The sequence below is a fragment of the Cervus elaphus genome, chromosome 26, assembly GCF_910594005.1.
Source record: "Cervus elaphus chromosome 26, mCerEla1.1, whole genome shotgun sequence".
In the NCBI taxonomy this organism is placed as follows: Eukaryota; Metazoa; Chordata; class Mammalia; order Artiodactyla; family Cervidae; genus Cervus; species Cervus elaphus.
Window position 1 is genome coordinate 41,158,200 of NC_057840.1, and position 22,139 is coordinate 41,180,338.

At 45.6% G+C, this 22,139-nt stretch overlaps 1 protein-coding gene and 1 non-coding gene across 3 annotated transcripts in view; both read left to right on the top strand.

Moving 5' to 3' along the window:
• The window catches only part of TULP4 (TUB like protein 4), a 194,625-nt gene that overhangs the window by 98,614 nt on the left and 73,872 nt on the right, over positions 1–22,139 (top strand). The window lies entirely within an intron of this gene.
• On the top strand, positions 8,104–8,176 carry TRNAG-CCC. The gene has a single exon. It is a non-coding gene; the product is annotated as a tRNA-Gly (tRNA).

Genomic DNA, 22,139 nt, shown 5'->3' on the forward strand with positions numbered 1-22,139 from the left:
GGGACACACATCTATCAAGGGCCTCCTGTGAACTAGGACATTTCACTATGTTCTCTTCTAATGCATCAAATTAGGTTCTGTAATGGCTATTTATTGTGGCATAACAAACCATTTCAAAACTCAGTATGGAAAACAACAGCTGTTGGTTTAGGTCAAGATTCTGTGGGTGAGCAGTTGGCTGGGGTGAGGAAGGTGGTTCTCCTGGGCTGGACTGGACTCGTCATACTAGTCATGTATCTACGGTCAGCCTCCAGTCAGCTAGGCAGCTCTGTTCTGAGGATTGGCAGGCTGTCCATTGGAACGACCGGGGCAACCAGGCCACACGTCCTTCATCCAGCAGGCATCCAGGCTAGCCTGGACTTTCTTTCATGGCAGCTGGGCAAGATTCCAACAGAGAGAAAGCAGGGTATGCAGGGTCTCTGGAGGTCTGAGCCTGGGGCTGGCACATCCTCTCTTCTGCAGTTTTCTGTTGGCCAGAGTCACAGAGCAAGCCCAGATTCAGCGGGTGCGGACATCGGCTCTGCCTCATGCCCTCCTATAGGGGAAGCGTGGAGTCTTGACCATTGGACCACCAGGAAAGCCCTTAACTGGAAATTTGGACCTGGAGAAGTCAGGGCTCAAGAGAGAGCTTTTGAAATCATTGTCCCAGGGTGATACGAGGAACCATGAGAATGATTTTGCTCTGAGAGGGAGGAGCAGAAATCTGAATGCTGTCTGGGAGGTTGGCTGGCCTTAGGAGGACCAGGGTGGATCAGGGAGACAGTGAGAGCTGCCAGAGTTTTCTAGGAGGGAGACCAGGCTGGTGGCACATGCGGTGATGACGAGAGTGAATTCTGGTAGAGGTGACAGGATCTACCAGTGAATCACATTTGAGGTGAGATAAAAGAGAAGACTCAAAGCTTTCTGGCAGATCTGAAGGATAGAGTTACATTTACTGGGATGGTAAAGATCAAGTACCACATTTGGGGCAAGAATCCAAGACTTCTGCTTTGACCTTCAGCTTGAGGTGCCTTGGATGTCAGTCTCAGCGGTGAAGTCAGGTGGCAGGGAGGTGGGTCTAGGATTGACTGCTGAGTTTGGTTGGTAGGATGCGGGGAGACTTTGGTAAAGTTCATGAGCTCTTTCCTTATGTTCTAAATGGCAGTAGTACTATTTCTTTAAAATAACTTACCTCAGATATTCTGAACACAATTATTTTTCTAGCATATAATGCAAATTCTTAATTCCCTGAATGTAATACACACAATGACGAAGTAATTTAATTGTGAAAATGTGACTTTTAGTATCAGAACTACATGCTTGTTTCACACTTTTGTATCTTTTTCTTAGTTGGCAGTGGTTGATCCCTTGTCAGGCTATGCATTTTAGTGTTAACAGGTCATTAAGCTGGTTGTGTGAGGTGGGTGAGGTGGCATGGTCACCCTGACTAGGATGAGAAGTTGTCTCCGTGGCCATCTGGTGTTGGACCTGAACGTGCCCTTGTTGGCTGTGGCTGAAGAACTCTGGGAGCACGATGTTCCAGACCTTGTTGCTTTGGAACATAGTCAAAGGGCTCACCTTATACATGTTTGGAGAGCATGTAACATGAAGAGTCTGCAAAACTAAATGATCTGCTTGGAATATTTTCCAGCGATAGCTTTAACAATTCTGAAATTAATTCCAGATTCTCCCTCTCAGTGTCTAGCCCCAAAGTTAGGCTTTTAACTGGGTTAAAAGTTGGTTGACTGTTAACTCTTACAGTAAACAAACAGTTGCTTTCATCTGGAAAGTCATTGCCCTCACCTTTCCCAGGTAGCACTAGTGGTAAAGAACCCGCCTGCCAGTGCAGGAGACATAAGAGACGCAGGCTTAATCCCTGGATTGGAAAGATCTGGAGGATCTTTCTGGATCTTTTCTCCAGGATCCTCCAGGAAAGATCCTCCAGAATCTTTTCTGGAGGAGGGCCTGGCAACCCACTCCAGTATTCTTCCCTGGAGAATCTCATGGACAGAGGAGCCTGGAGGGCTACAGTCCATGGGGTCACAGAGAGTCAGACACAACTGAAGTGACTAAGCAGCAGCACCAGCAGCATACGTTGTAATTTATGCATTGTATGTATCATTTGCTTGGTGTATAAAGTTCCTCATTCAATGTTAATTTTTTCCCCTTCTGCTCCACAATAGTCTTGTCAACAAATATGGTACTATATAGCTCAGTATATGTGGATTAAGGGAAAGCTCACAGATACTTGTATAATATCTTGATTATAAAGGTTGTAGTTGACTAGCTGAAATAGTCACCCCAAACATTATTTTATGTAATCCTAGCCACAGTTGTCAGATGACTACCCCTATTAATTTTAAGTTTTACTACAAATTTGGTAAGGTTGGTTTCCTAATTAGAATAATAAATTTGGAATTTCAGTGCTCAGACCTTAATGAAACAGAAATTCTCAAAAATTAACAAAGCAAAACATTGAGGATGTCCAATCTCTCATGGTGACAAAGTGAAATTTACTGATAGCTTTGTATGCCAGCAGCCTGAGAGGGAGAGAGAGTGACGGTTGTACAAGGTGTTCACAGGTGCTGATAAAGACAGTGGAGTAAACTATCTTTTCACTGATTTAATGGATATAAATTTATTTTTAAAAAAGAAATGTATTACAGATGTAACTTGTTTGATGGATAAGAAGAAACACTTAATCCCTTCACTAGTTTAGTGGAGCTGCAAAGTTCAGATAGAAAGAAAGAAAGATAGTGCTAAGTCGTGTCCAACTCTTGTGATCCCATGAACTGTAGCCCACCAGGCTCCTCTGTCCATGGGATTCTCCAGGCAAGAAGACTGGAGTGGGGTGCCGTTTCCTTCTCGAGGGAATCTTCCCGACCCAGAAATTGAGCCCAGGTCTCCCGCATTGCAGGCAGATGCTTTACCGACTGAGCCATACCGGAAACCCTGAAGTTCAGATAGGGCGTTCCTTGTTCAGAAGGCAGTGTCTTAGTGCACAGACAGAAGACAGGTGCTGTGGATTAGAAATCCGATTTAACCATCCGTTAGCTGAATGATCTTGGGCAAATTCCTAAACCTCTCTCTGTTTCCCACACCTTTATTTTCAGAATGGGGACCATAACCATTCCTGTCTCACAGGGCTGTTAAGGGGACTAAATGAGTTAAAGCCTGGAACGTGCTTAGAATTGTAACTAGCACACAGTGGTAGCTGTTTTTAAAGCTTGGAAAATTGAGAAAGAGTGAATTTATCCTCTATTTCTCCCATCTCAAAGTGATTATAGAAATGAACAGGTTAGGAAAAATTTGGAGAAAGTCGTCAAAACAGGAAAATGTAAAAGCCGAGGACAACGTCAGGATGAAACCACGTGCGGTGCAGTTGGAGAGCGGGTCGAGCACGTCTGGGCTACGGCAGAGAGGGGGTGGTGCTGCCCTGTAATAAACGTGGAGCTGTTTGTGTAGTTCTCTAAGTTAAAGCTCTTAATGTAGGTTCATTGTATTGCACCAGAGCTCAATTCAAAATTTGAAGATCATCTGTCATCTGAAACATCAGAATTGCTCTCTGCCTTATGTATTATATGACTGTCTGCCAGTCACATATACATCTTTTTTTTTTTTCCTTCTCATGTGTATCTTAAAGTTTAAAGATGTTCTCCAGGATGGCATGCAGTGGTTGATGTCCTCGTTTGGAGGGATTGAGACTGGCAGTTGGTTGGTTAATCCAAAGGAGAGAGAGAGAAGTTGGAATAACTAAGGAGTCAATTAAAAAATGATGCCTTTTACTTTAAACATTTTCAATTCAGTTCAGTCGCTCAGTTGTGTCCGACTCTTTGCAATCCTATGGGCTGCAGCATGCCAGGCTTCCCTGTCTATCACCAACTCCCGGAGCTTACTCAAACTCATGTCCATCGAGTCAGAGATGCCATCCAACCATCTCATCCTCTGTCGTCCCCTTCTCCTGCCTTCATTCTTTCCCAGCATCAGGGTCTTTTCCAGTGAGTCAGTTCTTAGCATCAGGTGGCCAAGTATTGGAGCTTCAGCTTTAGCATCAGTCCTTCCAATGAATATTCAGGACTGATTTCCTTCAGGATTGACTGGCTGGATCTCCTTGCAGTCCAAGGAACTCTCAAGAGTCTTTTCCAACACCATAGTTCAAAAGCATCAATTCTTCGGCACTCAGCTTTCTTTATGGTCCAACTCTGACATCCATACTTGACTAGTGGAAAAACCATAGCTTTGACTAGGTGGACCTTTGTTGGCAAAGTAATGTCTCTGCTTTTTAATACACTGTCTAGGTTTGTCATAGCTTTTCTTACAAGAGCAAGCGTCTTTTAATTTCATGGCTGTGGTCAACATCTGTAGTGATTTTGGAGCTCCAAAAAATAAATTCTCTCACTGTTTCCATTGTTTCCCCGTCTGTTTGCATGAAGTGATGGGACTGGATGCCATGATCTTAGTTTTTTGAATGTTGAGTTTTTACCAGCTTTTTCAATCTCCTCTTTCACTCTCATCAAGAGGCTCTTTAGTTCCTCTTCGCTTTCTGCCATTGGGTGGTGTCATCTGCATATCTGAGGTTATTGATATTTCTCCTGGAAATCTTGATTCCAGTTTGTGCTTCATCCCACCTGGCATTTCTCATGAGGTACTCTGCATATAAGTTAAATAAGCAGGGTGACAATATACAGCCTTGATGTACTCCTTTCCCAATTTGGAACCTGTTTGTTGTTCCATGTTTGGTTCTAACTGTTGCTTCTTGACCTGTATACAGATTTCTCAGGAGGCAGGTCAGGTGGTCTGGTATTCCCATCTCTTGAAGAATTTTCCAGTTTGCTGTGATCCACACAGTCAAAGGCTTTGGTATAGTCAATAAAGCAGAACTAGATGTTTTTCTGGAATTCTCTTGCTTTTTCTATGATCCAACAGATGTTGGCAATTTGATCTCTGGTTCTTCTCCCTTTTCTAAATCCAACTTGAACGTTTGGAAGTTCTCAGTTCAAGTACTGTTAAAACCTGGCTTGGAGAATTTTGAGCATTACTTTGCTTGTGTGTGAGATGAGTGTAATTGTGCAGTAGTTTGAGCATTCTTTGGCATTGCCTTTCTTAAACATATTTGACTTAAAGCATGATACCTGAGCAGCAAATTAACCAGTAGTTTTTCCATATGTTTACTCCATGTTTTTTCCATTGTCCAGGGTTGTGCTGGACAATGTGCTGCTTGCCATGAAATACCACACTATAAGTGTTCTACTCAAGAAAGATTCTCTTGGGATGTCAGGCTGTCTTTCTTACCACTCGCTCCCCATTTACCCTGAGACACACACACATACACCCACACACACACCCCAGCTTCTTTTTTTAAAACAATTTTTACTGAGATATAATTTACACGCAGTACAATTTACCTATTTAAAGTTTTCCTGTACAGTGTAGTGGTTACAACCCTTTATTGTGAGCAGAACCCGAAAGGCACTTGGAAGGAAAGGCTCATGGTGGGCATGCTGTGTATATGATTGTCTTTCTTTCTTTCTTTATTCTAAATGTCATTTTATTTTTTTTCCATTTATTTTTATTAGTTGGAGGCTAATTTCTTTACAATATTGTAGTGGTTTTTGTCATACGTTGACATGAATCAGCCACGGATTTACGTGTATTACCCATCCAGATCCCCCCCTTCCACCTCCCTCTCCACCCGATTCCTCTGGGTCTTCCCAGTGCACCAGGCCCGAGCACTTGTCTCATGCATCCAACCTGGGCTAGTGGTCTGTTTCACCCTAGATAATATACATGTTTCGATGCTGTTCTCTTGAAACATCCCACCCTCGCCTTCTCCCACAGAGTCCAAAAGTCTGTTCTGTACATCTGTGTCTCTTTTTCTGTTTTGCATATAGGTTTATCATTACCATCTTTCTAAATTCCATATATATGTGTTAGCATACTGTATTGGTCTTTATCTTTCTGGCTTACTTCACTCTGTATAATGGGCTCCAGTTTCATCCATCTCATTAGAACTGATTCAAATGAATTCTTTTTAATGGCTGAATAATATTCCATGGTGTATATGTACCACAGCTTCCTTATCCATTCGTCTGCTGATGGGCATCTAGGTTGCTTCCATGTCCTGGCTGTTATAAACAGTGATGAACATTGGGGTGCACGTGTCTCTTTGTTGACTGTCTGTCACCCTCACCTAATTCAACTGAAATCTTTTTAAAAAGTGACCTGCCTTTATTGAATCTTTACAAAGTCAACACAGTTTTCATGTTTAAATCATATTGATGAATGTGCATGTGAGCAACTCAGACTCATTCCCTCCAAAAGTAAATTCCATGATCAGTTCTGCTGTCTTCCTTTAATGCATATAACGTATTTGCTTGGAGAAAATTGCTGCTTTAAGAGATTTGGGTATCTCAAATGGTTTAGCCAGAGTAAATATAAATAATGACTTCTTTTCTGTTCTCTATTATAACAGATTGCCCAATTCCATCCAATTCATATAGTATAGACCTTAGTAATTTCTGTGCTTAACTAGCAAATAAATAGCCTTGAAATTTTGTTTAAATAGAAGATTGGTAATAAAACTGGTCTCATCGTATAAGGTTGTTAGAGAAAAATAATACCCTTCTTTTCTGATGAATCAAACAAAGCCCTCATCAAGGGTATAGTTTTTCTGCACAGTAATAATTATGTTATTATTTTTGGGGAAAAAAAAACACTCACTTAGAAAATAATTTTTAAGTTAAAAAATAGCTTCCTGAAGTTATCAAAGTAAACTTTGTAAATTATGGTCAAAAGTAAATTAACTCTGTAAATTATGGTCAGTTAGTATCACAATTGAAATCTTACTAAGAACTGCAAAGCACAGACTAGACTAGACTGGATCACAGTTTTCCTGAGGTGGTCACAGCAAGAGTGACCCTTCCCACCTCTGGCAGTTGCCATGGTGATTGCAGTATTTACTGAGGAATGAAAGTGAAAGTTGCTCAGTTGTGACCTTTGCGACCCCATGGAGCCTATACAGTCCATGGAATTCTCCAGGCCAGAATACTGGAGCTGGTACCTTTCCCTTCTCCAGGGGATCTTCCGGACCCAGGGATCAAACCCAGGTCTCCCGCATTGCAGGCAGATTCTTTACCAGCTGAGCCACCAGGGAAGCCCAAGAATACTGGAGTGGGTAGCCTATCCCTTCTCCAGCGGATCTTCCCGACCCAGGAATCAAACCAGGGTCTCCTGAATTGCAGGCAGATTCTTTACCAGCTGAGCTACACGGCGAGCATAGGTCTGTTGTCACCCTGTCTGGTGTTCAGTAATTCTGATTTGTATCTTAGGTTTGAAGAGGAAGGTCCCAGCTCAAGATGATGCAGTTTGCTGATCTGTGTTTCACAGAGATGCAAGAAACCAAAATAAACAAGTTTCCTGGTTTTGCCAGCTCTGATAGGTTTTGCTGAAAGTATCTTAGTTTCAAAGGATTTAATTTTCTCACTAAACCCCACAACTAAAATCAATAAAAGACAACTTTTCCCTGAGATAAAAGTGAGACAGCATTTTTCCCCCTGAACTTTCTTATCATTTACATAAGAATAAATGTTTTGATTGGAGATCAAGAGAAGTGGATTTGGAGATTTTATTGTACAAATTATTTCTTAGGTTTTAATTAATATGATTAATTACAAAATACTATAAGGGCTGTAATAACTGTGGTTTGCCTCGCTCCTTGGAGTTGGCAAACAATGCTTTTGACGGAATTTCTGTTGATGAGTGTGGATCTGGCCAGAAGATGGCCAGAGCCCAGTGTACCCCTCCGCCTCAAGGGTGGAAGGCTCCTTTGGTTTAAGGTTACAGTGTCTGTTGGAGAGTATAACCCAGTTCAGGTTGTTGAACAGAAATTCATGTGCATGTGAATAAACAACTAGGCTAGGTAGTTTTGTTTGGCTTTAATGGTGTTGAAATATGTTTAAAACATAAGTCATTCATGTGTATAGTGAGAAATAAAGAAATACATGAAGTAAAATACCCTCTCCAGTATCTGGGGAAGCAACTATTAATAGCAGTTTGGTATTCTCCTGCGCTTTTTTGTGCATATAAGAATGGGCAAAAAGGCACATAACATGTACATAAGGGACTTCCCTGGTGGTCCAGTGGCTAAGATTCTGCACTCCCAATGCAGGGGGCCCAGGTTCAAGCTCTGGTCAGGGAACTGGATCCCACATGCTGCAACTAAGAGTTCACATTGCCACAACTACAGATGCCGCATCTTGCAACGAAAATCGAAGATCCTGCTTGCTGCAAATAAGATCTGATGCTGCCAAATAAATTAATAGATAATTTTAAATGTGTGCATGATGTCCATAACTTTTCATAAAACAGTTAAATCATGGTACACCTGACCAGCAACTTGCCTTTTTCTTTACATAACTGTATGTGAACTTCTTTTCTTCCTTATGGCAACTTCTTTGTCAGTACACTTTTTCAAAAACAAAAGGAAAAAGAGAGAAAAAGATTGTTATCCAGATGAATGGATGGCCTATTATTTATTTAATTATTCAGCCATGTATTGGTGTATGTTGTTTTTTTTCTCCTTATTAATTTGTTAGTACCTTCAGCTTAAAAAAGTAACAGTCTGATTCCACTTGTCACTTACTGCAATAAGGACTGTTGCTCTCCTAGCGGCAACTGTCTACAAATGTGATTGTACTGTTGACTTCTTCCTAAAGGTAACTTTATCACACAATATGTTCAACCTCATCCGAACAGAAGGTTGACCCCTTCTGTTAGACCTACCAATCTTTATACTTCATTTTATCAACTACATTCTGTAACTGGATGTGTCTCTAGAGACCATCTATAGGGTGTTTATGAGACAGTTCCCCAGATAAGAAGTCATTACTGTGTTCAACAGATGGAAAAGTCAGATCGTAGCAGGGAAGGTGCAAATAGGAGATCTAAGAAGATGGCAGCTTGTGTACTAAGTAATTGAAAAGTCAGATGAAAGGGAAGAGAAAAAAATGCCGTTAATGGAATAGTTCTGCGGAAACTAAAAACTCAAGAGTGAAGAATTTCACACAACTAGCACGTTTATTTTGTGTGGGTACTATATTTTAAAATAGGAATAAAATGGAAACCCTTGAAATAATAAATAACAGTGTGGACACACTTTCATATCATAAGGATTTCTTTCTTTAAATAGTGGTTTTGTATGTGTTTATGTCTGGGGGCAGGTAGGAGATGAGGATTGGTATTTATTTCCTTTTGTAAAATTTAAAATGAAAACCATAAGGAGATACTTTATTATGAAGTGGAATATAAATATATCTTGAAAAATTGAATACCAGATATGGCCATTGTATACAGCAAGGTATTCTTTTATTAAGAATAAGCTTTTCTTCTCTGTTTCCTTTTAGTAATTACATGTTTAAAGTACATTATGCCCACAGGACAGGGTCACAGAGGAGTTGTGACGAAAGGCAAATAATCATTAGTGATAGTTTGCTCAGGAAATTTAAACATAAAAAGCAAATTTGGTGAGTATGTGAAAAAATATTCTTCTCTTGCTTTGATACGTGTGGTCTGCTTGCTTTCCAGTGGGTACCAGGCTGTCTGTGAGGACTGCAGTTTTATCATGCCTTCGCCAGCGCTGGATGTTATGTTTCACAGTGACCTTTTGTTGTTAAGCTTGTCAGTGGCGCTTACGAGTAGACACTTACGTTACCTGTAGCGCTTAGGTGTGCTTTCCTGTGCGCTGTAAGGAAGCGCCACAAGATGAGTCCTTTTCTGCTTTGCCCACTGTGTGTTCCTGGAGCCTCAGAGAAGTGCCTGGAATGTGGCGGGCCCTCAGTGATATCTGCTGAAAGAAGTGACATGGTACGCTTAAGTGCAGCTCATAGACCTAGGATTGTGAGTCACATAACAGGAGGTTCAGAGGAAAGTGGCTGCAGCCGTTGTTCTGAAAGCCTGAGGCAGTTTCTCTGCCCTTCTCTTGGCCTTTTCCTCATGGTCACAGGATGACTGCTGCAGCTCACTCCGCAATAGTAGAGTTTAGGGTAAGAGAAAGCATGGTATGGTGGCTTCTGCTGCTTTTTGCTCACATCTCATTGGCCAGTGCTCAGTTATGTCTGACTCTGTGGTGACATAAAAGTCACAAGATATAAGAGCCTGACATGACAGGCTCCTCTGTCCATGGGATTTTTCAGGCAAGAATACTGCAGTGGGTTGCCATTTCCTACTTGAGGGGATCTTCCCGACTCAGGGATCAAAGTTGTGACTCCTGTGTCTCCTGAATTGTAGCAGATTCTTTACCGCTGAGTGATGTTCTTTGGCCAGTCCTGACTCCGAGGAGGGGGAGCCTTGGAGATCAGCAGAGGCAGACAGGGAAGGGGCTTCTTGGGATTGGATAATGGGTGAGCCCTCCACCCTCCTACACGGCCACCGTGTCTGCCTGTCTACAGTTGTATTTCAGGACCCACTAGGGAAACTGAGAATTTCCTGTTATTTATTTAACATTTTCTATTCTTAATTTTTTATTGTATGTGATAGACACATTTTTCCTACTTTGTTTTGATCTTTTAAATTTACTAATTTCGCAGTTTCAGTTAGCATTAGTTACATCTTTTTTTGGTTGCCAGTTGCATAAAATCTGATTTTAACTTTTCCCAAAATACAAAATTTATTGCCTCTCATGACTGAAATGTCCTGTTGGTCTGGCTTGGGCATATTTCTTCCACACAAGTGGCATCTTCAGCTGTGCTTTTTCCACATGTTGATTGTGTTTGCTCGTCAGATTCTTTCACAGGGGGTGGTTCTGATAGCCCCCAGTTTTCATGACCTCAACAGCTCCTAGCGCCTGGTGAAAGGTGGACCCTCTCCCCCAGGAGCTGTCAGCCAGCAGCCACAGGGAAGGCCTGGCTGGCAGCCTGAGTCCCGGTTGCCCCCGCCAGCTGGCCGGGAGTCTCGGTGATAAGCGGTCCTGGCACAAGCACACAGGACGGACGGGGCGTCCCTGGACTCAGAGAAACGGGGGCGTCCACTCGGACCTGATAGGCACACGCGGGGGTTTCACGTCGGGTCGGCTGTTCTTTGACTTTCTCCTGTTGCCTCAAAGCTTAGAAAGTTGTCTGTCTTCAGTGATGTAACACCTGCACAGTCCTGCTCTACACTGGATGGCAGAGTGATGTGGGCGAGGGGTACACTGCTGGCTCTGGGCTCAGATGCCTGTATCTCACAGCGCGGCCCGGCCTCCGGCAGCTCCGAGGCCTCCAGCAAGTCTTCCTCGGCCTCCACCCTCTTGTTCCAGGATGGAGGAGACTGGATAGTCGGAGTCCTCCCTAGTGAAGTAACCCTCAGAGTCCACCAGGGACGTGCGCGTAATGCTGTCAGCAGAGGGCCAGGAGGAGAGCCGGCCCTGGTGAAGCAGGCCGCCCTTACCGCCGCCTCCCCTCCGGCCCCGCCGTCACGCCTGGGCCCACTGCTGTCTTCCCTGTCGCCTTGCCCTCATGCTGACTTTGACACTTGTTATGTTCTTGGCAAAAAAATTATCCTTATTTTTAGGCAGTTGAGTCAGATGATTAAGAAACGTTGACAGAAAGCTTAACTCTGCATGCCTTCTTTGAGACAGGTTCATTTTTACAAATCAGGTAGCTACTGTGATAATTAGTTTTTGCTTTCTTTACATCAGATTCAGTGCTTTAAAAAGGTAGAGTGAAAGAGGTAATGCATACAGAACAGGCAGTCCCTGTTCTGAAATGGATCCTTTGAAAATACGCTAAAGGGAACAAATGAATGTAGCTTTTCTCATTTTATGTAATCTTTTATATACAGATTTATATAAATAATATATTTATTTTGGAAAAAAATATACAGCAGGAGGCATATAAAAACCTTCTGTAATGCCATCTCCTAGATACCGTGTGGTATCTCCTTGCAGACTGCTTTTCCAACACGCACACACGTACACTGCGATACGACTCAGGATGTGTCGCTTCAGCAGCCTGAGTGCGAGAGGCTTGTTTTCTGACCTGTTTTAACCTCCCTGCAAGAAGTGTCCATGCCATTGTCCTAAGCCCTTGCTTCCAGAATCCTGGAGTAAGCGGCCGAGCTGCCTTCTGTCTGTGACCTATGGCAGGAAGCTGGAGAGGGCAGGCTTCAGCTGCTTTATCTTTACAGGACATCAACCAGGGGTTGAGAGAGTGGGCCGCGCTGGGATTAGCTGACGTAATTATGAAAAGTGAGACTGTGTTGGCTCTGCAAGAGGGATTTTCAACAATATGATGAACTTCAGGTGTTAGCTGACAGCAGCGTGGAGAGCAACTGGAGGGAAGTTCAGCTGTGGTCCTGAGAGCAAGGATGCTGTACTAGGACGGCCTTGGGGAAACATCGGCCTGCAGGGTGGGCACCTGCCTCTGCAGGTAACGAGGCCGGAGCCAAGGGGTGCCTCCCAGAGCCTGGATGGGATCCCCGTGCTGGCATCCTGACTTGTCCAGGGATGTGCAGGGCTGCCCGTCCCCTTCACTTCAAGTTAGATGCTTCCTTTCAATGGCTTTGGCCAATGAGTTATGTACAAAGCCTCGAACAGCCCTGCCTGGTTTTCCCTGGCCCCTCTCCCTTCACCGCCATGGATGCTGGCACCGACACTGGAGACCCCACCAGCCCATGAGCCGCCATCAGCCTCCCAGCCCCCCTCCTCAGGCCTGAGGCGTAACCAGGGCCAAGCCCATGGGCTTTGGGACACTCTTTGTGACTGCATTAAGACGTAGAGCCTCTTGGCTGATGTGTGGCCTCAGCCCTTGTCCTCATCTGCAGAACCAGTTCACACAAGGCCCAGGTGGAGCTGTAATGTCGCTTCTGTTAGGTTGAGAATCCTGTCCTCCTCATTTATGGAGACTAGGTTTATTTCGTTGTATGAAATACACTGATGACCTCCTGCTTTTTCATATATCATGAAATTTTGAACGTTTTGAGTCAGAAAGGTACTAGGCGTTGATGGGGGCAGATGGAGACCCAGAAAACTGTCCAGGTTAGGTTCGCGCCGGCCTGACTCCCTCGGCTCCAGTAGGCTAGTGGGTCAAGGAGTAAGCATCTCCTGTACCCACCTTCCGTTCTCAGCTGGGTCTCCTAATGAGAGAGAGAGACGAACAAGCATAAAGCCTGCACGTTTGTTTAATGTAAGTGTTACATGAGACAAGCCATCGTGAGGAAATGAGCCATGAAGCCGTGCTTAATCCTGAGTGTCTGTTGCTGGCTTGATGAGGAGAGGAGGGTGGTGGGAACACAACAGGACAGAAGGGCCGTGGCTCAGCGCAGGGAACTGGGGTGACCTAGCAAGACCTTGTCCGTCCAGACCTCTCACATCCCTCCGTCGCTCGGGTTCAGTGAGGCCACCTCCGACATGAGGATGTGAGGGGCTGCTTCGGGGGAGAAGGATGAGGCGGGTCAGAGTCCTTCGTGCTCCTGCCGTTCCTCAGGTTCCTCCCTTGTAAGCTCTGCAGTGTGCAGCGTGTGCCATGCCTTGGGGGGATGTGTCCTGATCCTCATCTGGGTGATGACCACGCGGGTGTACCAAGTGCCCCAACCCACAGCCGAGGTTCCCACCTCCCTCATCAGGCCCGCAGGCCAACCCTGGCGAGCCTGCAGTCTCTGGCAGCTCTGATCTGTGAAGCTAGCCCGTCACCCCTGGTAAATGCCACATGGGGGAAAGGCTTCACCACTTCTCCATGCCAGGCTCATGGCAGTCAGGCTCCTGTCTTGGATGTAGCTCACCACCTAGTGTGACTGCCCAGGCCTGGAGCTGGTGAAGTTCCTTCGTGGCTCAGTGGTAAAGAATCCACCAGCCAGTGCAGTAGATGTGGGTTCAGTCCCTGGGTCGGGAAGATCCCCTGGAGGAGGAAATGGCAACCCACACCAGTCTTCTTGCTTGGAGGATCCCATGGACAGAGGAGCCTGGCAAGCTACAGTCCATGGGGTCACAAAGAGTTGGACACGACTGAGCAACTAACACATTGACATATACACATACAAATGTATTTAGTATCCATATATGTTTTATACGCACATGGAAGCCATGTCCTGTCAGATCTGTCTGGATCAGCCCTGTTCTTTTCTGGTTGGTGAAGACCCATTCTGACTGTAGGAAAAACATTAGTCCTGCCATTTTCTTGTTTGTGCTTGTGCTGCATAATTAGTTTTATCTTCACCTTTGTTTTCCTTGGAAGTGTCCTTTCAAAGCCCGTCGTCCTCTCTGTGAGGCTTAGTTAAGCTGGGTGCACGCTGAACCCGGCCCTGGGTGTGTAGGGCCCTGAACAGCTCCCGCTCCCCCTCTGGAACCGGCCTGTCATATCTCAACTGGGTAACCTTTCCGAGTCTGGGAAAGGGGATCCCACTGTGGTTCATATATTAAATATTATTAACAACACTTTTGTTTGCCGTGTCCCCGCACCCCGGCGGATTGCCTTGAGCACACCCAGGGCCCCGCGGCTGGGCTGCCGGGTCAGTGGGAGGTGGTTGTGGGGTTTGCCTGCTGAGCCCTGAGCCAGTCTTGAGAGTCCGCGGGGGCAGCGAGGCCTCTGCCATGTAGTCAGGACCACAGCTCTCTTTGCCTCGTGCTGGCATGTTTTCCTTCTCAGGTGGGCCGTGTGCTCTTCACTAGAGTCTTTGGTTGATGGTTTCTGTCCTCTTGAAAAATGACCTCATATTCACAATGATCAGGAGTCAGCGATGTGACTGCAGTCTCCCCGGGACTGTCGGTCAGGCTGCCACCGGACAACAGGAATTTTCAGCCTTGTAAATGTGAAGACCCAGACTTCTCTTGACTTTGTATAAAGTTTAACTCTGCAAATGGCCACCCTTTTCCAATTCAAGCCCTTGCTCTTACCAAAAATTTTACAAAGTGAATCTTACCTTTCCTGTTTCTGCTGAAGAAATAAGTTCTGAAGACATGCAGAGGCCCTCTCTCCCTATTGCCTTTCTCCCGTGTGTGTGTGTTTGTGTGTTGTCTGTCTGTCTGCCTGTGTGTGTTTTCCTGCTGCTCAGACCTCTCCAGAGTGCCCTTCCTGGAGTACCTAGTAGGAGCTGCACCTGGAGCTGAAGCATCTCCCAGTCTGGGTACCACTGCTGCCCTGCCTTCAGGGCGGGCCCAGGTGAGCTCCCAAACTGGTTTTGTGAGACTCTGCTGAGGAGTTGCCAAAAGCCCAGCCCAGAATTTCTGATCACCTGGTCTTCGGCAGCCTGAGAATTTGCATTTTTCCACAAATTCCTAGGTGGTTCTGTGTTGCTGAACCTGGGGCAGGACTTTGCAAGCCAATGACCAAGTTTCTCATCTTGCAAACTTACAGAGGATCTCTGGTTTGGTGCCCTCGAAGCAGACTGTGAGACGGGGTCTGAGTCGTTGCACGGAGATGGTCCTCATTGCCCCAGGGGGGTTGGAACAGTTTCCTGAAGGAGGGGCTCTCAGGGGAGAAGGGAGTAGGTGGCGTGGGGTGAGCGGGGCCACACTTGACAAGGGGTCCAGCTCCACTCCTGCAGCCAGAGACACAGGGTGAAGGGCGCAGATTGCCTCCGGGGCTGTGTACTTTCTCCCAGCGGAGAGCTGGGCAGAGGGCGAACCTCGGACACACCCATTTGGGGTGGGCTTTGGGAGACTGCCTAGCCGAGCCAATGGGAGGGAGCGAGGGGGTACAGGGGACACGGTTCAGGCTGGGGTGGGCGGGGGCCTGGGGGCTGGAAGGGAGGCAGGAGACTGAATTATTACTGATCACGAGAACATGGGTGGGATATGACGCCCAGGCCGCTCTCTGGGCTGAGGATTCCTCACCAGCATTAAAAACCAATGTGCTGCTTAATAGCAGCCTTTATGTGGATGCTGTTTGTGGGGCTTGTTCCGTCCAGGCCCTGGTCGCAGACTTGAACTTGCGTCGTCTCTAAGAGGAAGGCGGGCAGTTCAGAGATGAAGACAGGCTTCGGGGTCTGACCGACCAGGGTCATCACTGGCTCTGCCTCCACTTGCTGAGAGACTAGAGAGAAGCTGATGAGCGCTTCTAAACAGCAGTTTCCTCACCTTTGCAGTGGGGATGGTCCTCATTACCTGATAGGGGGTTTGCACGAGGATTATAGGAGGTGATGTGTGAAGAACTCAGGAGATGGCAAGTCTAGAACCGAACCGTGGTGACCCTTCTCTCCAGTTGCTCTTGCAGCAGTCCTGTCAGTCAGGTGCTAACTAACGCCTCTGTTTACAGATTGAGCAAACTGAGGCTCAGCAGGTCATATGACTCACCAGGGGCTGGCAAGGCATGTGTCCCGTTTTTGGTTAGCAGTACTCATGATGGAATAGAGTTGACTCTTGTTTATACAGGTTAGTAAAACAGTGGCTGAATTCTTTGACCATTCACGTTGCCTTTGGTAGTTCCCTTCACAAAGAATGTTATGTTTGCATCTGCCAACAGGCTCTAGAGATGTGTAGAATAATGGATCTTCAGCAAGATGAAAAAAAGTTGAATTTTAGTAAATGGAAACATAGAACTAAATGCAAATACAGAATTACTAACTAGGAATTTAGGTTTAAAAAGAACTGAGAGTACATTTCAGGGATTTCAGGCTGTTGACTGAGATCTAGTGGTAAGTTATACTGCAGAGGCACGTATGCACAGAAAATGAAACACAGAAATATTTTGAAGGGGAAATCTCAAGCGCCAAATATATTGGGGAATCTATAATTATAATTTTTTGTTTGCAGCTGGCAAAAAGCCTACCCCAATTTTCACTCTAAAAGGGAGTACTGGGCAGAAATCTCTTGCCTTTTGAAGGAATTCTAGATAATTAGTGTTTTTGCAAGGAATTCTAACAATGCCCTGGCCCTGGGGGTTTGGAGACACCTGAAAATGCCTTTTCTGTAGAGACTTGTGGCTAAGGAAGCCTTCGCATAGAGCGCTCCTAGCACCTCCCTGAGCCCGTGGCTGGACGGTTACTTGCCTGCCTGCCCCCCAGTCTTGAGAGCTTCTTGGGCGTGTGAGCCAAGTGCTGGACTTGGCTGCCTCCCCAGCCCCAGCGTGGTGTCTGGCACAGGGCGAATGCTCAATAAATATATGAGGTGCCTCAGGCTCCTCCGCTGTCTCCTGTGCATTTTAACTGGGGTGTAAACCCAGTGTCATGTGCCCATTAATGCTGCAGTCTGCCACCTCAGTGTCTCTTGTAAATAATTGCAGCGTTGAAAATGACTTAAATCCTCTTGGTAGGAGTTCTGTATGCAGTTATTAATGCGAATTTCTTTTCTAGCCTTTCAAAGTGTGAAAGTCATACCTCAATTTGAGAAGAAGCTCAGCAGGGCTTTCCCCCCTCCTAAGCTATATTTATTTTGTGTATATCTGTGCATCGTATAACTTAAAAGAGTGACGGCGTTTCATTTCCTAACATGGAATCGTTGATGGGACAACATGGTATTCCTGGCTGTGTGCTGAAGTGAGTAAGCAGCAACTAAGGTCTTGGTAAGGCCTCTCAGTTGAGAAGAGAACAGCTGCAGGTAGTTGTGGTTCAGGTTGACCTGATGTTCACACAGAGCTCAGTGAATGTGTGCCCTCACGTTCACCCTTTGCACACGTTCTGAGTCTTCGTGTGAAGTGTCTCCCACAACCCAAGAATTAAACGGAAGATATCAGACAATGGCGAGTGCCAGAGCCAGAGCTGTGCTGGGCCCTTCCATTTGAAGGTGCTCCAGGGACGACCCCTGTGTGATGGAGCCTTGGGCCGAGGGTGTGGGTGAGGCCTTACCGGTGTTCAGCAGGTAGTGAGCATTCCGGACCTGGAGACTCATCACGCAGTCCGGAGCTCACCTGAGCCTGGACTCCTCACTTAGCTCACTTAAGAGTGCTGTCTCCTTTTATTGTACGTTGGAGTCACCCTAGTAGGTGGAGGCTGCACCTCCTCACTCTGTTCTTATTTTCTTTTTTTTTTTTTTTCAATGGATATGACTTCTTTATAGTTCTCAGTGACCATCTGGTTTTGTAGAAGTGTTTCAATCTGTACCACAGTGTGGTTAAAATTAATCTCTCAAAAGCAGTGTGATATTCAGAATGATTTTTAGGAGCCCGAGTCTTCGTGCTAGCTCACAGAGAAGTCATGGGAAAGCCTTGGATAAAACTCGGATGTATGTTGTTGAACGAGAACGTTCCCTGACTTACTGAGAAAGTTGTGAAGGTTCCCAGGGATGCTCTGAGGACAAGTTAAATAGAATTCTTTTGTGCTGCCTTGAGCTTCAAAAGCACAAACATCGCCCAAAACCCAGTTCTGAGTTGACCTCCCACAGATGATTCATACCTTCCATATGGTGTTATCTTCATAATAAGCATGTCTCAGAAAAAGTTGAAATGCAACCAAATGTACAGTGAGATGCATCCAAGGGTTTTCTAACAAGAGTATTTAAAATTCTGGTTTCCTTCCCTTTAACTGCGAAGTCAGAGAAAGTTCAGTTAATTTTAATACAACTTTGGTTTTCAGTACAGAACTGTACTGTTTTCCTTTCTATTTTCTCACAGACATCCATTCTTTACTTAATTTTTTGAAACAATAGCTATAGTCAGTGCTATCTGCTAACTGATTAAAAGAAGAAAAATGAGGCGGGGGAGAGGGATAATTTAAGAATTTGAGATTAACATATACACACTACTATATATAAAATAGTAACCAACAAGGACCTACTATATGGCACAGGGAACTATACTCAGTATCTTATAATGATCTATAAGGGAAAAGAATCTGAAAAAGAGTGTGTGTGTGTATATATATATATAATTGAATCACTTTGTTGTACACCTGAAACGAATACAACATTGTAAGTGAAAGTGAAAGTCACTCAGTTGTGTCCAACTCTTTTGGACTCCATGGACTATATGTATAGTCCATGAAATTCTCCAGGCCAGAATACTGGAGTGGGTAGCCATTCCCTTCTCCAGGGAATCTTCCCAACCCAGGGATCAAACCCAGGTCTCCTGCATTGATTGCAGGCAGATTCTTTACCAGCTGAGCCACAAGGGAAGCCCCAAAATACTGGAATGGGAAGCCCATCCCTTCTCCAACGGATCTTCTCGACCCAGGAATCAAACCTGGGTCTCTCGCATTGCAGGTAGATTGTTTACCAACTGAGCTATCAGGGAAGCCCAACATTGTAAATCAACTGTATTTCAATAAAAAAGCAAAACTAAACACCAGTCTGTAATTCCATCCCTGAGTGCTCTACTTTTCTACTTGGAATCCTTCAGACTGCAGTCAGGCAGTGCCCTCCGGCTGGAACTGTGCCCGGCCCTGAGATACTGAGGGTGGCGGCTCAGTGCAGGGTGGCTGAGCAGGAGGTGGGGAGAAGGTGCAGGTTAACTCGGGCAGGAGAAGCTCCCCGCAGGAGGCTAGCTCCGCTGTGACTCTCGCCTGACGCTGGTCCTCACGGGCGCTCTGTGTCTCGAGGCCGGGCGGCCGCCCTCGTGTGGCTGCCCGCTGAGAAAGTCGAGAAACTCACCCCGGTGGTGGGTCTCTCATCTAACTGGAAACTGAGTCAGTTCCCGGAGCCTTGAGGAGCCCTCTGGTGGGACGGACCTTTGGGAGGACCCTCAGGGACTCCGATGAAGATGAGTCAGTGGTGTGTTTGGGGGAGGACTCCTGTCACTTTCCTGAGCAAGTCCTGGCTGGTTAACACGAGCTCTTGACTAAGGAGCTGCTCTTCCCAGGCACCCAGGTCTTGTGATGTGGGGAACAGACAGGAGAAGCGGCTGTTCTCTCTGCCCATGAGTTTGTGGTTCGGTTTAAATGCAAAATACAGGAATAGGAAATCATTTGAAGGCAAGGTAATAATGTGTGCAGAGAGTATGACAGGAAATGGAGTTGTTGGGAGATGAGGTGAGGAACTTGCTGTTAGAAAGAGGAGGGTGAATGCACATTTATTTGGATTAAGGTGTCATGCAGGTCTGTTCGCCAGGGAACGGGAAATATGAATCTCAAGGAATGTGCGCCAAATAGTTAAGACAGCCTTTCAAGAAATGTTCATTTTCTATTTATATACTTCCGTAATGTTTGAGTTTTACTTAGTGTATATTTCTGTGATTAGAAAAAAGATTAAAAAGGAAAAACACATACAAGTTTTGACCAAAATGTTGGTATTTTAACTTGTGACTGGTGGTCAGGTAATACCCGGGTCCTGATGGGCAGCTCAGGTCTCGTGGTGACTTCCTGGCCTGTGGTTAAGTGTTCCATCTGTTTCAGGCCAAGAGCTGTTTCTCAGGAGAATTGTTGTCTGTGGAGGATGGCAGGGCTGTACTCCAAACCCCAAGGCCTGCACCAAGATTCTTCCACCAAAGGCTCCAGACAGCATCTCTTTCTGCCACTGATGCTTTGGATACCACTGGATATGCTGGATCACGTGACCCAAGCCACAGAGCAGGTCACACGGTGGCCTGATCCATGAGGAGCTCTCTCTTCTTCTGGACCCCACTCAAAATCAGCAGCCTTTTGGGTCACTAGGTAAACAGGCCAGATTGTCACACCCAAACTAGGGACGTGTAGCCTCCAAAATCCGAAGGGGCGCAGTGAACTTGACACATAAAATTAACTGTCACTATACATAGAGACTCAGTTTTTATGTAACTCTTGAACTAATTACTTAAAATGCAACATCACTCATGTTTTAAAAATCATAAGTAAGCACTTAGGAAGAAACTTATATTTTGCATCAGACTCTGAATTGAGTTATGATAACATATTTGCTCAGCTGCACCCCCTCCCATCAACTACGCGCCCTCCTACCAGGTGGTATGTCATGATCCATATGCTAGATTTCTTTCTTGAGTGGAGAACATATCAGTATTTAGGTTTTGTAGGATATTGCACTCAGGAGCAGGCGTGCCGTATTGGTTTAGTATTTGTCCAAGTAGAATTCAGTGCATCACAGTATTAGAGCTGGAAGGGTCTTTAGCAATGGTCTAGGCCAGCTTCCTTCTCAGACACAGTGAAGCTACAGGGTGTTAGAGAGCAGACTGCCAGTCGGGTTTTCCGTGGTCAGTGAGAAGGGCTTCCTGGTTCCAGCTGGGTCCTGCTCCCCGGAGCGGAGAGGCGTGCTGTTGGCTGGGGTCAGCATCAGCCTGTCGGCGGGTGAGCTGAGGTTCTGTCTTCAGTAGGTAGCCTGGCTGTGTGCCCGGAGCAGTGCTGTTTCTTGACCGAATGCTCCGTGTTCTGGGCTGAGAGAGAGGGATTTTAAAGAGCAAGATGCTGAGAATCTGGCTGTCTTAGCTGCTCAGAGAGCTGGAGAGGAACATCTTGAAAATTAATCTGCTAGGTTAAGTGTATTATAAATCACTAAAGTACACACCTGGTTGACAAAGAGTACTAATAATATGTAATATATAAAACTAATTCAAATAGTCAAGTTAACTACTTTAATAATTGAATTTCCCTTAAGCGAATTTAGTGGCAGTTTATCACTTGGTAGATGCTTAAGAGCTTAAATCAGCCTTTTTCTTTTTTTTTTCTTTTGAGGCCGTAACATCACTGATACCAAGGCCGCATTTAACTTTGATTTGTCATCTCGGAGTTGGATGGATGGTAATATGGAGGTCCCCTAGTTGCAGTCCTCCTGCCCCACCCCAGTTAGACAAGTTGCTCCCAGGTACCCTTGGCAGTTGGCTGTCCCGCCTCTTGTTTCCAGCCGTCCAGGTTGAAGACAGCCCCTTCCACGGATAGGCAGCACTCCTACTCCTTGTTAGAAAGTTCTCTTTCGCAGTACTTCTCGTGGACTTCTCATCATTTGTGCTTATGTCCCCTGATTCTGCCCCAAGATTGTTTTTCTAGTTTTCTCAGTGTTAAAAAAATTATTCATTTTTTATTGATCATTGTTTTTGGCTGTTCTGGGTCTTTGTTGCCACATGGGATTTCCCTTGTTGTGGCGAGCAGGGCCTACTCTCTAGTTGAGATGCTCAAGCTTCTCATTGCAATGGCTTCTCTTGTTGCAGAGCGCGGGCTCTAGGGCATGAGGGCCTCAGTAATTGGGGCACACGGGCTTAGTTGCTCTGCAGCATGTGGGATCTTCCCAGCCCAGGGATGGAACCCGTGTCTCCTGCATTGATTGGCAGGAGGATTCTTTACCACTGAGCCACCAGGGAAGCCCTTCTGAACAATTTTTTACAGCTCATTTTGGATGG